Genomic DNA, 13905 nt, shown 5'->3' on the forward strand with positions numbered 1-13905 from the left:
TCTATCTATCTATCTATCTATCTATCTATCTATCTATCTATCTATTTTGTCTTTTTAGGACTGCACCAGTGGCATATGGGAGTTCCCGGGCTGGGGGTAGAGTGGGAGTTGTAGCTGCCAGCCTACACCACAGCAACACCGGAACCTTAACCACTGAACAAGGCCAGGGGTCAAACCCATATCCTCATGGATACTAGTTGGGCTCATTAACTGCTGAGCCATGACAGGAACTCCTTCCCTTTTAAATTGAATAACAGTACAAGTGTCTGGTGTGGGAAGGACTCTGGATGTAGACTCAGACCCTGGGCTGGCAGCCCCTGAGCTTCCCTGTGGGCAGTGGGACTGTTGGGGCCTCCCTGAGAACATGGTCATCACTCCCTGTGCTCTCCTGCAGTGTCCAATGGAGCAGGTTCAATCTGGGCTTCTTCTCTTCTGGCACTCAGAGGACTTTCCTGCCACCCAAACAGCAGATGGTCAGGAAATGAAGCCTCACTCCAATATCAACCAGAGGAAAATCTAATTCAATTGGCAAAGCGCAGTCAGAAAAGCATACCACTTGACATATGTCATCTTGTTAGGTGGCCGTGGCCTTCAGAGACCAAAGATCAATGACCAACATCTGGGTCAGGGCTGGGGCAGGGCAACAGGATTCTGTGATTTTCTGTGTCAGCTTCCCTTCCAGGATCCCAGGCCTGAGTTCATTTCCACCCCATTCCAGTCATAGGAGCATGACTCCGTTGGATCCTCGACTGGGACGCCTATGACGATCTAGATGCTGTGTCACTCAGGGCAAGTGCGACTATGAGTGACACAAACCCCAAAATACCAGCTGCTTAAGCAAGAAAGATGTCCTTTCTTATCTCATGTATGACGTCCCGAGGCAAGCAGGATGGGGCTGGTGTGGAATTTCCCTGCTGTCAGAAGCCCAAGTTCCTCCTTTTGCCAGCCCTGCCCTTCTCAATGCATAGCTTCCACCTTGTGGCCCAAGAGAGCTGTCTGAGTTCCAGCCATCCCACTTGCATCTCAGCCGGCAGGATGGAGGAAGAAAGGAGGGGGCATGCTACACTTTTAAGACGCTTTTTAGACATCTCTGAACGCTTCCACTCATGTCTATGGCCAGAACGTAGCCATGTGGCGATTGCTAGGTGGATAGGAAGCAGGGAGGTGTATTTTCTGTTCCAGGCATCTGTGTTCCCAACTAAAGTTCAGGGCTTCTACACCAGAGGAAGACAATGGATTGTGGAGGGCACAGAGCCATCTCTGCGACACATACCTAATTCTAATAAGTTCTGATAATTGTTGAAGTTCAAATCTTATTTATGTGTTTGTTGTTAAGCAGCTGGATCACACAGGATGTAACTCAGAACAGTGTGTGATGAAACCTCTCTCTCGCTCCTGTCCCCAGAGGTACTTGGTGCCACCAGAGGTTGCCTTGGCTGGCAGTGCTCAAAGTGGGTCCCAGGACCAGCAAGCATCACAGGGAACCTTCAGAAATGCAGGTTCTCAGGCCCCTGCCACAGACTTGTTGAGTTGGGTGGTCTGGGAGAGAGCCAGGAATCTGTGTCTCAGCCTCGCCTGGTGTCCTGAGCCTCCAAATACAGCTACGAATGCCCCAGCCTGTTCGTGCCAGTGGAAGACCACTCCTCACACTGTGCATCCGCTATTCACTGAGGATGTCCAGAACCCCAGTTTCCCCTTCTTTAACAGCTTCCTTGAGCTATAATCTACATCCCATTCATCTCGCCCACTTAAAGTGGTTTTAGTATATTCAGCATTCTGTATCCCTCACCACAATCAATTCTAGGACACACTTTGATCTTTTCTTTTCTTTTTCTTTTTCTTTTTTTTTTTTTTTTTTTTTTTGTCTTTTTAGGCCCTCACCCGCGGCATATGGAGGGTCTCAGACGAGGGGTCCAATCAGAGCTATAGCTGCCAGCCTACACCAGAGCCACAGCAATGTGGGATCTGAGCTGCATCTGTGACCTATACCATAGCTCACCCCAATGCTGGATCCTTAACCCACTGAACAAAGCAGGGGATCAAACCCCCGTCCTCATGGATACTAGTTGGGCTTGTTAACAACTGAGTCACGACAAGAACTCCTGATCATTGCTTTTTTGAATTTAATTTTTGAAAAGTCACATTCAAGTGAGTGACATTTTCAAGAAAGCCTCCCCTCTCTGCCTGCACCCCATTCCACGCTTAATGCCCCCACACCCAGGAAACCACTGTCTTTGGGTCTTGGGTTTCCTTTTGGAATATCTGGTTGGAAAAGAGTGGAGCAGGTACAGACCCAGGTTCTTTGTCCACACACACAGATGAGGGCAGGGCTGTGTTTTCACAGTCCTGGATGTTTCCTGGATTTTTCTGTCAGGTGATGGGGTCACCTGGCTGGCTCCCTGGGGATTCAGGAGCTCCATGGGCAACAGGGCCCCCTCACAGCAGGAGCAGACCAGTGGGGCCTCTGACGGCTCCCTCCCAGGGTTTCTTCAGTCAGCAGTCAGCTCTGGGCTGCCAGCCTAGGAACAATGACATGCCTTCTCCTATGCCCCATCCCCCACCTCTGACCCCGACCCTGGGCTAGGATCCTCAGTGTTCTGACCTGATCTTCTCTCTGGCAGTAATCCTGTTAAGTCTGTCCCAGGAGACAGAGTTGGCCAGGGCTCAGCTGGGGTCTGTGTGAGGGTGCATCCTTGCAAATGTTTGTTGAATGAATGAACGAATCAGCTCATCCCTGCAGCTTTATCATTAACTCTGGACAGTGGGCGCTTACTACACTTCCCCAAACCTCAGTTTCCTCCTCTGTTGAGTGGAGACAGGAATCTTCACCTCACAGTAAAGTGGGCAGGATACAGGAGAGATGGCTAGTCGTCATCCCACTTATTGAGTTGGATGGTCTGGGAGAGAGCCAGGAATCTGTGTCTCAGCCAAGCCCAGGGTCCTGAGCCTCCCAGTACAGCTATGAATGCCCCAGCCTGCCTGCGCTAGTGGAAAACCACTCCTCACACTGTGCATCCCACTATTCACCGAGAATATCCAGGACCCCAATTTCTAGGGGAGCAGCAAAGCGTTCCTCTTTCTCTCTTCCCAGAGGAAGAAAAGTAGCCTTGAGCACAGATGTTGCTTTGTTAAATCTAATACTTTTCACCTCCGTGGATGCCCTCAGAACCTGATTAATTGTTCCTCACTGCCAGCATTACACAAGAGTCCTGCATGGCCAGGCACCAGCAGGGGGCACCACGCACTAGGCTCTGGGGATGCAGCTGCTGTCCTGGGGACAGCAAGGAGAGGACACTGTCGGAGGAGTGTGGAGAATTTAATTAAACAGTTTTTTTTTTTCTCTCTTTTTTCTTTTTAGGGCTGCACCACGGCATATGGAAGTTCCCAGGCTAGGGGTCAAATCGGAGCTATAGCTGCCAGCCTACACCAAGGCCACAGGAATGCCAGATCCTTAACCCATTGATGGAGGCCAGGGATCAAACCCATGTCCTCATGGATACTAGTCAGGTTTGTTACCACTGAGCCCCGACGGGAACTCCTAGCCAAAGATCTTGCTGGGTACAGGCAGTCTAGAAAAAAATAGATAAACTTCATCAAAATTAAACACTTTGTGAATCAAAGGACGCTATCGAGGGAATGAAAAGACCACCCCCAAAATGGGAGAAAATATTTGCAAGTCACAGGTCTGTCAAGGTCTAGTGCTCGGAATATACATAGAACTCCTAAAACTCAACAATGAAAAGAAAAACAACCTGATTCAAAAATGGGCAAAGGATTTGAACAGATATTTCTCCCAAGAAAATATAAAAATAGCCAATAAGCATGTGAAGAGACGGTCAACATCACAAATGTTAATCAAAACCATAATGAGATGGAGTTCCTGTGTTAGCTCAGTGGAAACGAACCTGACTAGTATCAATGAAGACACAGATTCAATTCCTGGTTTCCTTCAGTGGGTTGAGGATACAGCGTTGCCGTGAGCTCTGGTGTAGGTCACAGACATGGCTCAGATCTGGTGTTGCTGTGGGTATGGTGTAGGGTGGCAGCTGCAGTTCCAATTTGACCCCTAACCTGGAGACATGCACATGCCAGGTGTGGCCCTAAAAAGATTTTAAAAATAGAAAAGCACACCCACGATGAGATGCTACTTCACACCCATTAGGATGGTTAGAATAGAAAAAATGAGGAGTTCCTGCTGTGGAGAAGTGGGTTAAGAATCCAACTTCAGAAAATTCCCCTTTGTGGCTCCCCAGTGAGCTAAAGATCTGATGTTGCTGTGGCTGCAGCATAGGCTATGATTCGACCCCTGGCTGGGGAAATTCCATATGTTGCATGTGTGGTTATAAAAAGAAAGGGGGGGAAATGGGACTTCCCACTGTGGTACAATGGGATAGGTGATGTCTCTGCAGTGCTGGGACACAGGTTCAATCCCTACTCAGCACATTGGCACAGTGGATTAAAGTATCTGGATTTGCTGTAGGTGCAGTGTAGGACCTACAGCTTCTTGGATCTGATCCCTGGCCCAGGAACTCCATATGCCTCAGGGTGGCCAAAAAGAAAAGAAAACAAAACAAAGCATCTGACTGCAGTAGCTTGGGCTGTTGTAGAGGCTGTTAGATCCCTGGCTTGGTGCAGTGGGTTGAAGTTTCCCTTGTTACTGCCGCTGTGGTGTATATTCAAGCCCTGGCTCTGGAACTTCCATATGCCAGGGGTGTAGCCATAAAAAAAGAGAAGAAAAGAAAAAGAAAAAAATGGAAACTAAGTGTTGGTGAGGATGTGGAGATACTGGAGCCCTCATACACTGCTGGTGGGAAAGTAAAATGGTGCGGCTACTGTGGAAAACAATTTGGTTGTTCCTCAAATGGTTAATGTAGAATTACCTTATGACCTGGCTACTCCATTTAGGGACTCCACAAAAGTGTGTACGTGGATGTTCATGATAGCCAAAAAATGGAAACTGAGCAAGTGTCCATCATCGGATGATGAAGAAACATAATGAGGTATATCCAAACAATGGTATATTAATCAGCCATAAAAAGACAATGGCATATACTGGCTATAATGGGGATGAACCTGGAAAACATGCTGAGCACAGGAAGTCAGATACAGAGGTCCCATGTGGTATGATTCTATTTACATAAAATATCCTGAATAGGCAGATCCAGAGACAGAAAATGGATTTGTGGTTGTCAGGGTCTGGGGAGGTTCTGAGTGGGGAGTGACTGTCTGATGGATACGGGATCTCTTTTTCGTTTTCTACTCTGTCAAACTTTATTGAAAGAAAAAGCAACACAGTCACATTTCTGGAATTCCTCATCGAAAATGTGGCACTCGGAGTTCCTGCCGTGGCACAGCAGAAAGGCATCCGACTAGGAACCATGAGGTTGCAGGTTCGATCCCTGGCCTTGCTCAGTGGGTTAAGGATCTGGCGTTGCCATGAGCTGTGGTGTATGTCGCAGACTGAGCTCAGATCCCGCATCGCTGTGGCTGTGGCGTAGGCTGGCAGCTGCAGCTCCGATTGGACCCTTAGCCTGGGAGCCTCCATGTGCCAGGAAGTGGCCCTAGAAAAGGCGAAAGGAAGGAAGGAAGGAAGGAAGGAAGGAAGGAAGGAAGGAAGGAAGGTAGCAACTTGTCCCATCACTGCTGTGAATATTTCTTAGATTACCTTTGTCTTCAGTCTTAAACTATCTGATTTTCTGGTCTTCAAGCTAAACATCAAGTTTCTAGATTTTGTTTCATCTCTGCTGTTGACAGGGCGGGTTGGTAGTTGAGGGTGATCATGTTTCCTTCTTCAGCCACGAAGTCCAGGTCTTCCCTTGTGGGTGATGAAAACCTTCCGGACTTAGTGATGATGGTTGCACACATCTGTGAATGTGCTAACAACCACAGACTTTAAAAGAGGAATTTTATGGTATGTGAATTATGTCTCAGTTTAAAAAAGACTGTGTTGGTCAGTGTAAAATGTGAGGGCCGAGGGTTGGTCATGTCCTTGGAACTCTGGCCCCAGCCTGCCCTGCTCCCCAACCCTGGGCACTGGTAAACATTTCTGCCCAGTTTCCAGACCTTTTCAGCTTTCCGTCAAGTTCACATCCTTGTTCATTTCACCGTGTGAATCTTCCTCTGGGGTAGGGGGTGGGGATGTGGTGGAAAACTGCAATGTGGCCAAAAAAGCACAGCTGGGGGCAGACTGTGAAGATGGGGTAGGATAGTCACTGTCTAGCACTATCCCCAGGCAGTGATAGTCAGGTCTGCAGGAAGTCTGGTCATCTTGAAGGCCAGGTGCTCCCATCCTGGAGAAAGGCCAGCAGGGCTGGCCATTACCTCTCAGGTCCTGGGGAGGAACTTCCTGTGTCAGCTGGGGGCTGGACCCCACAGTGCTGATTTTCTCTGTCATGCACAATAAGAAAGCTTTTTTCTTTCTTTCCCTCTTTCTTTCTTTCTCTTCCTTCCTTCCTTCCTCCCTCCCTCCCTCTCTCTCTCTCTCTCTCTCTCCCCCTCTTTCTTTCTTTCTTTCTGTCTGTCTGTCTGTCTTTCTTTCTTTCTTTCTTTTGGCTATGGCATGTGGAAGTTCCCAGGCCAGGGACTGAATCCATGCCACAACAGTAACCGGAGCCACTGCAGTGATGACACCAGATCCTGAACCCACTGAGCCACCAAGGACCTCTGACAACATGCATCCATTTAAAAAACAGCTCAAGGAGTCCCTGTCATGGCGCAGCAGTAAACAAATCCAACTAGGAACCATGAGGTTGTGGGTTCGATCCCTGGCTTTGTTCTATGGGATCCAGAGTTGCCATGAGCTGTGGTGTAGGTTCCAGATGTGGCTCGGATCCCACATTGCTGTGGCTCTGGTGTAGGCCTGCAGGTGTAGCTCCGACTGGACCCCTAGCCTGGGAACCTCCATATGCCGCGGGTGAGGGCCTAAAAGACAAAAGACAAAAAAAAAAAAAAAAAAAAAAAAGATCAAAGTGTGTCCTAGAATTGATTGTGGTGAGGGATACAGAATGCTGAATATACTAAAACCACTTTAAGTGGGCGAGATGAATGGGATGTAGATTATAGCTCAAGGAAGCTGTTAAAGAAGGGGAAACTGGGGTTCTGGATATCCTCAGTGAATAGTGGATGCACAGTGTGAGGAGTGGTCTTCCACTGGCACGAACAGGCTGGGGCATTCGTAGCTGTATTTGGAGGCTCAGGACACCAGGCGAGGCTGAGACACAGATTCCTGGCTCTCTCCCAGACCACCCAACTCAACAAGTCTGTGGCAGGGGCCTGAGAACACTCATTTCTGCATTTTAGGGTGCAGCCCTAAAAAAAAGGACAAAAGACAAAAAAAAAAAAAATTAAAAAAAAATAAAAAACAGTTCCAGAGTTACAAACAGTACTTCAGAGTTAGATTAACTTATTCAACAAATAGTGGCTCTTTTCAGAGTTAGATTAACTTATTCAACAAATAGTGGCTGTTTTACAATTGACCCTGTGATAGAACCACCAAAATGGGCATCCCTGTTATGAATGACTTCAGCGTTTTGCCCAGTCACCGGTGATAACTTCTTACCTCTGGGTCCTGTGGTGAGGTTAGGGTGAGGCCAGATAGAGCTGGCACCCCTCACCCTGAGGAGCCCAGTGCAGCGGGGTCTGCATCACGAGCTGACAGTGACCATGTGCCGAGGATGACAGTGCGCTTCTGAAAGCACACAGCCAAGTCCAGAACAGCGCCAGGTCCGGGAGCTCCAGGTATTGGGAGTCCAGGACGAGCTGTGGTCCCCTCTATTGTTATGGTTTCCATCTTGCAGGTCAACAGAAGAGTCCAGAGGGGTCCTGCCCAGAGTTTCACAGCTGACTCTACAGGGGCAACTTTCTAGTTTAGCCTTAACAGATTGGGATCCCGTCGCTTTGCCTGTTCATCTTCCTCCACTCCCTCCCTCCTCTCCTTCTTTCTATCCTCCAATCCATCCTTCGAGCAGAGACAACCATATTCATTCATTCATTAGCCCATCCTCCTCACCTTGTAGGTGGGGAAATGAGGCTGAAGAGGGGCACGACCACACACCCAAAGCCACTGAGCCTCCTGGCTTCCCTCACCTGTGGCTGCAGGGCCTTGCATCATTTATGTTTAAATCTTTTTTTCCTTCTCAAGGCTGCACCTGCAGCATATGGAAGTTCCCAGGCTAGGGGTTGAGACAGAGCTGTAGCTGCTGGCCTACGCCACAGCCACACCAGATCCAAGCCACATGTGTGACCTAAGTCCTGGATCCTTAACTGAGTGCAGCCAGGGATTGAACCTGCATCCTCATGGATACTAGTCAGGTTTTTAACCCACCGAGCCACAATGAGAGCTTGTGTTTAATTCTTATGGAAGAAGGTGAGACATGGCCCTCCAAGGAAACAATTTACACCCCTATCCACAGGGGACCTTGGATCCTGTGGGAATTGGTCTGTGTACCTCATCAGTGACTAGGCTGGTCTGGGCTGTGTCCTGGCCCCACTAGGAAAGACTTAGCATTTGCTCAAGGGAGGGATGAACACACTTTGAAACATGTGCCCAGTGTGTAGAGGAATGCTTTGTGGTGTGGTGGCTGTCAGATTGGGTATTGGTGTCACAAGTGAAGTCCCCTTCTCAGAACTTTCTGTGACAGCACACTGCTTCAGTCAAGCTGTAAGAGAAAAGTAGCAGGTGTTTGTGGGGATGAAGGCGCTCATCTCAAAGAACAGGCTTTAAATCCTAGACAAGGCAGTCGTGAGGCAATGCCCGAGGTGGGAGTGAGGGAGAGATCCCTGTCCATGAGAGCATTCACAGGGCTGGCTCTGTCCCCCACACTGCCCCTGGGGCCCCATGTGAAAACCCTGAAGAGCTGAGGTGTGGCCACCCAGGCCAGCAGAGTGGGCTGGTGAAAGTCAAGCCAATGGCATTGCTAGTGTCAGTTGAGTTTGGGGACCTGGATGGAACTTGATGAGTTATTGGGGGGGGGGTGAGCTGGCTCCATGTCTGGGAATTGACCTCATAACTTGCATTTCCAGGTGGGCACAGATTATTTTATGTTTGTAGAAGCAAAACGATGAAGACACCAAAATGCCCACAACAGGGCTTGGCAAACTAAACACGTGGTGCAATGATCACCGAGAGGCCATTGACAGAAGAAGACAAACTGGAAATGAGGGTCTTCCATGAACATGAATACAGCAAGGTCCCCTTGCCCATCAACTTGGCTAGGTCACCTGTGGAGGGCCGAGGGCAGTGGGACAGCCCCTTGGGACTGCCTACCACAGGGGCAGCTCCACTGCTGGCACTTGTCCAAGGCAAGTGGGGGCACCCTCACTGGGATGTTCTGAGCAGCCGTCCCCAGATTGGCCCATCATCATCACCCAAGTGATGGAGTAACTGACCATGGTCCTCTCTGCTATAGGCACCCACATGCTAATGGTGGGCCTCGAGGGTGCTCACAGTAGGAGCAGCAGAAGGACTTCCGGGTGTAGAGCCCTGCCCTGTGGTATTGCAGACAGAACCTTCAGACTCCAGCCAGGCTCTCTGGGTGTCTGGAGTTTTGAGGTTGGAAAGGCTCACCCAGTGCCACTCCCATCCCGCCCCTGGCCCTGGCAAAGCTTGGCTTGGGTCTCTCAAAGGGCTTGGGTTGCTCACAGGGTGGAGCAACAAAATGGCTCAGGCGGTGATTACTGGGATGGCAGGGTTGGGACATCTCTGGGTCAGGACCTGGGAGGGGGCAGAGGGGTGTCACACAAGTGGGCACTTTGTTGTGAGTCTCTCAGCAGTTTAATGCATGGTTCTGGGTTTGTGCTGCATTTTGCAGTAGAAGGTGTTTACAATATAAATAGACAAACCAATATATGACCAGGGTTTTGAGGGAAAGTGAGGCAGCCGTGTGCCTCGTCCATCCCAACTTGGGTGAACCCAGGAGGGAAAGGGCCCATGTGCAGAAAATGCCTCTGAGGACACAGAAGCCGGCATGTCCTGTGGCCTGTGTAGAGGGAAACAGACAGGCGAGGGGGTGGGTGCTGCCCCCAGATGCTGAGTCTTGTGCCATATTCCTGTTGGAAAAGGTGGGATTAAACTGCCACCATGGGAGTTTCTGTTGTGGCTCAGTGGGTTTAGAACCTGACATAGTATCTGTGAGGACAAGGGTTTGATCTCTGGCCCCACTCAGTGGCTTAAGGATTTGGCATTGCTGTGAGCTCTGGTGTAGGTCGTAGATGCGACTTGGATCCTGTGTTGCTGTGGCTGTGGCATAGATTGGCAGCTGTAGCTCTGATTCGATCCCTAGCCTGGGAACCTCCAAAAGCCGCAGGTGCTGCCATTAAAGAAGGAGGAGGAGGAAGAGAAAAAGAAAAAGAAGAGGAAGAAAGAAAAATAATGCTGCCGTGAAGGGAGTCCCCAGCTATTGCTCTCCACAGCAAATATTCATGACCTGCCTGTCTAGGCTGAGGGCAGGGAGGGGCAGACAGGTCACTCTGAGGAGATAAGGTGACCTGCTAGAGGTCCCTGTCCTTGGAGAGATCACCTCCTCTGGTGTGATAACAGCCTGGGCTGCCTTGGGACTTCATGAGTGATTGCTGGTGCTTTGTGAACGGCAGGCCCCTGTATTCCCCCTCCCCCAGCCAGGCTGGCCCCTCCCCAGGGGCCACCCTGAGAACACTGTGGACCCCAGGTAGCACCACCTACAGCCATCAGTCCATGGAGTGTGGGGGACCTGGCCTCTACCCTCCAGAGCTGGGCATGGACTGTGGGAAGGCAGGTGTGGGGACCAGGGGGTGGGGGGGGGTCTCCTTGGCTGGAACCAGGCATGGATTAAGTGGTCATCCCAGCAGCTTTCACCCAAGCTGTGGTACAACTGACAGTGGGCCCTGTGGGGGGAGGGGTGGGGAATGCCAGCCCGGCCCCAGCATAACCTGGGGGAGGACAGGGAGCTCAGTGGCCTGGTCTTGGCTGCCTAGAGTTGCAGTGACCAGTTCTCCTATGCTCTGACCTAGGCTGCCTGCTGGAAGCTCTGCAGAATCTGTTCTATCTCCTTTACAGGGAGCTTGGGGGTCAGCAGATAGGAAACCGAGGCCCAGGGGGTGAGGTTGTTGCAGTGCTCCCAGTCTAGGTGTTCTCTTCCTCAGGCAGGTGTGGCCTAGAATGGTCCAGGGGCTAGACCTGAGTCCAGGCCACACTCCTGATGGCCACAATGCTGGCCTCAAACCTGAGGCTAAAGATCTTGTTTAATGGGGTTCCCAGAACGGTGAGATAGGTCATTTAGCTGACACAGATTCACCTACAGGTGGCTCAGGCCCTGCCGGGGTGAGGGAGGTGCCAGAACCAAAAGGCAGGGTCCCTAGCTGGGACCTGACTCTCTGCTGCAGAGAGGCAGAGGCTTCGATGAGGATGAGTTCAGGCAGGGCTGCAAGCCCCGTAGGACCTCTGCCTAGGTGACTTCTGAGCCGAGGGCTGATGGAAGAGACAGACACAGCCATTCAGAAAATTGAGTGAAGATGTTTGGAGGGTTGGCAGGGCAGGGAGACGCCAGCCCCTACATGGGCTGTTCAAAGAAAAGAGAGCTGGCCCCAGACCCATGGGCAGAGGCTGAGCTCAAATGTAATAGGAGACATGGAAATTAAAGCCTTGCTGAGATACTGTGTTTTTCCAAATGCAAAAGTCAATTAACATGCTCTGTGGGCAAGGCTACATGGCTGGTGGAAGTGTAAATTGGTACAACCTCTCCTGAGGGTGATTTGGCAAAATCTATCACAATTACAAATGCATAAACTTACGACCTGGCAGCTGGTTCAGGGCTAGTCAACTAGCCAACAGGTGAGTGTGTGATATAGCTGTGGGACAGCTGTGGCTGCCGTTTGAAAATGTTGGAAAAGTACAAATTTAAAAAACAGAATGTACACCAACAGAAATAACCAATGCTGATATCTTATGTATTTTCTTTGAAATCATTCCTTTATTTGCTATTTTAATAATTGTTCCTTGCACTTCCAGGCTACAGCATGCTTTCCTGGGCCAGGAATCCGGTGTGGAGTGTACCAGTCCACATTTACTGCAGTGACAAGTGATCCCAAACCCCTTGGTTTAGGATGACAAATGGTTACCCAGGCCTTCCCACTGGAACCTGACATTTCCAATCTTTCAGCTTTATAGCAGCTCTGAGATAAACGGTGCTAGATCTAAATCTTTATTTTTCTCAGGGTAGATCCCCAAAGGGAAGTCAGAGTAAGAATAAGTGTTAGTCTTTTCCAAGCTGCTTTCTTGAAATACTGGATCCACCAACTCACTCAGCTTGCCTGCCTACACCCTTCTGCCAGCACCAGGCCTTATTAGTAAACCAGGACCGCTGCTCTCCACCTGAAGATGCCAGTTTGCCATACTTGCCTTATGATAGTTCCTAGCAAGAACAGACTGGTTTCATTAGGATTTCATGAGTTTCTGTGCTTTTCTGAGCATGTCTTTTGCTCTTTTTTCTTTTGGGAATTTTGCCTTTTCCACTCATATTGAACCCATATTGACTCATATGAGGTTTTGCATTTACTTTTTTTTTTTTTTAATTTTTGGTTGTGGTGTGAGGCAGCTTGATGTGGGATCTGTTCCCAGACCAGGGATTGAACCCAGGCTGCAGTGGTGAAAGTGTTGAATCCTCACCACTAGACCATCAGGGACTCTCAGTTTTTGCATATGAATGATAACTCCCCTTATTTTTATACCTACTGTGAATCTTTTTCGTCAAGGAAATGGCTGCCTTTTAAAAAAATCTTGTTTCTTAGGAGTTCTCATCATGACTCAGTGGTTAATGAATCCGACTAGGAACCATGAGGTCGCAGGTTCGATCCTTGGCCTTGCTCAGTGCGTTAAGGATCCAGCATTGCCATGAGCTGCAGTGTAGGTCACAGACATGGCTCAGATCCTGCATTGCTGTGGCTGTGGCATAGGACAGCGGCTACAGCTCTGATTGGACGCCTAGCCTGAGAACCTCCATATGCCGAGGGAGCAGCCCTAGAAATGGCAAAAAGACAAAAAAATAAAAACTAAAAAATAAAAAAAACAAAAATAAAAAAATAAAAATCTTGTTTCTTAATATTTTATTTTTTTGTTTTTGTTTTTTGGCTGTACCTGTGGTATGGGGAAGTTCCTGGGCCAGGGATCGAACCCAAGTCATGGCAGTGACAATGCCAGATCCTTAACCAGCTGAGTCACCAGGGAACTCCCTTAATATTTTAAACTTTGGTCAGTTTTCCCTTTTCTCTTAACCCCCCACCCCCACCCTCCCCTTGCCTCCTGTTGCTCTTGTGTCTGGAAGCCCATGCACACACTTCTGACCAATATTCATAGAAAGGTCTCTCTGGATGGAACAAGGCTTCTTTTGAAACCTGGATCCCTGGTTTTGTGGCTTGCTCACTGTGTGCCCTTGGGCAGCTCCCTTTTCCTCTATGGACCTTGATTTCTCTACCTGTTAAAAGACTTGCTTTTCTCTTTTGGTGTCTGTGCTGGCTTTCGCCCCTCAGCTCTAGACCCAAGGCACCCCTCCCCTCCATCACTCCAAGCCCAAGCCTCACATCCTATCCTCGGAGACGTAGGCCGGAACCATGTCAAGCCCCACGCAGCACATGCTGCCCCACATCCTTAACCCATGGGCTCCAGGGCTCAGTCCTGCCTGGCTGTCCCTGCGATGCTGATTCAGAAACTGCCCCAGGGCCTGAGGCTGCCTGCAGTACCCTGCTGATACCCTGAGGATGCCAGTCAAATTCCGGGTCTTATTTGGTCATTGGTACCAAATTACCTTGCAAAATGGCAATTCTGTCTCTAAGTTTGGTAAGTATTTGTTAATAGAGGGGTCACTGCTGTGGTTTACTGATCAGTGACTCCATTCCTTGATGTGTTGTTCACATGAAATCTAGAAAAACATGGTG

The sequence above is a fragment of the Sus scrofa genome, chromosome 3 (assembly GCF_000003025.6).
Source record: "Sus scrofa isolate TJ Tabasco breed Duroc chromosome 3, Sscrofa11.1, whole genome shotgun sequence".
Taxonomy (NCBI): Eukaryota; Metazoa; Chordata; class Mammalia; order Artiodactyla; family Suidae; genus Sus; species Sus scrofa.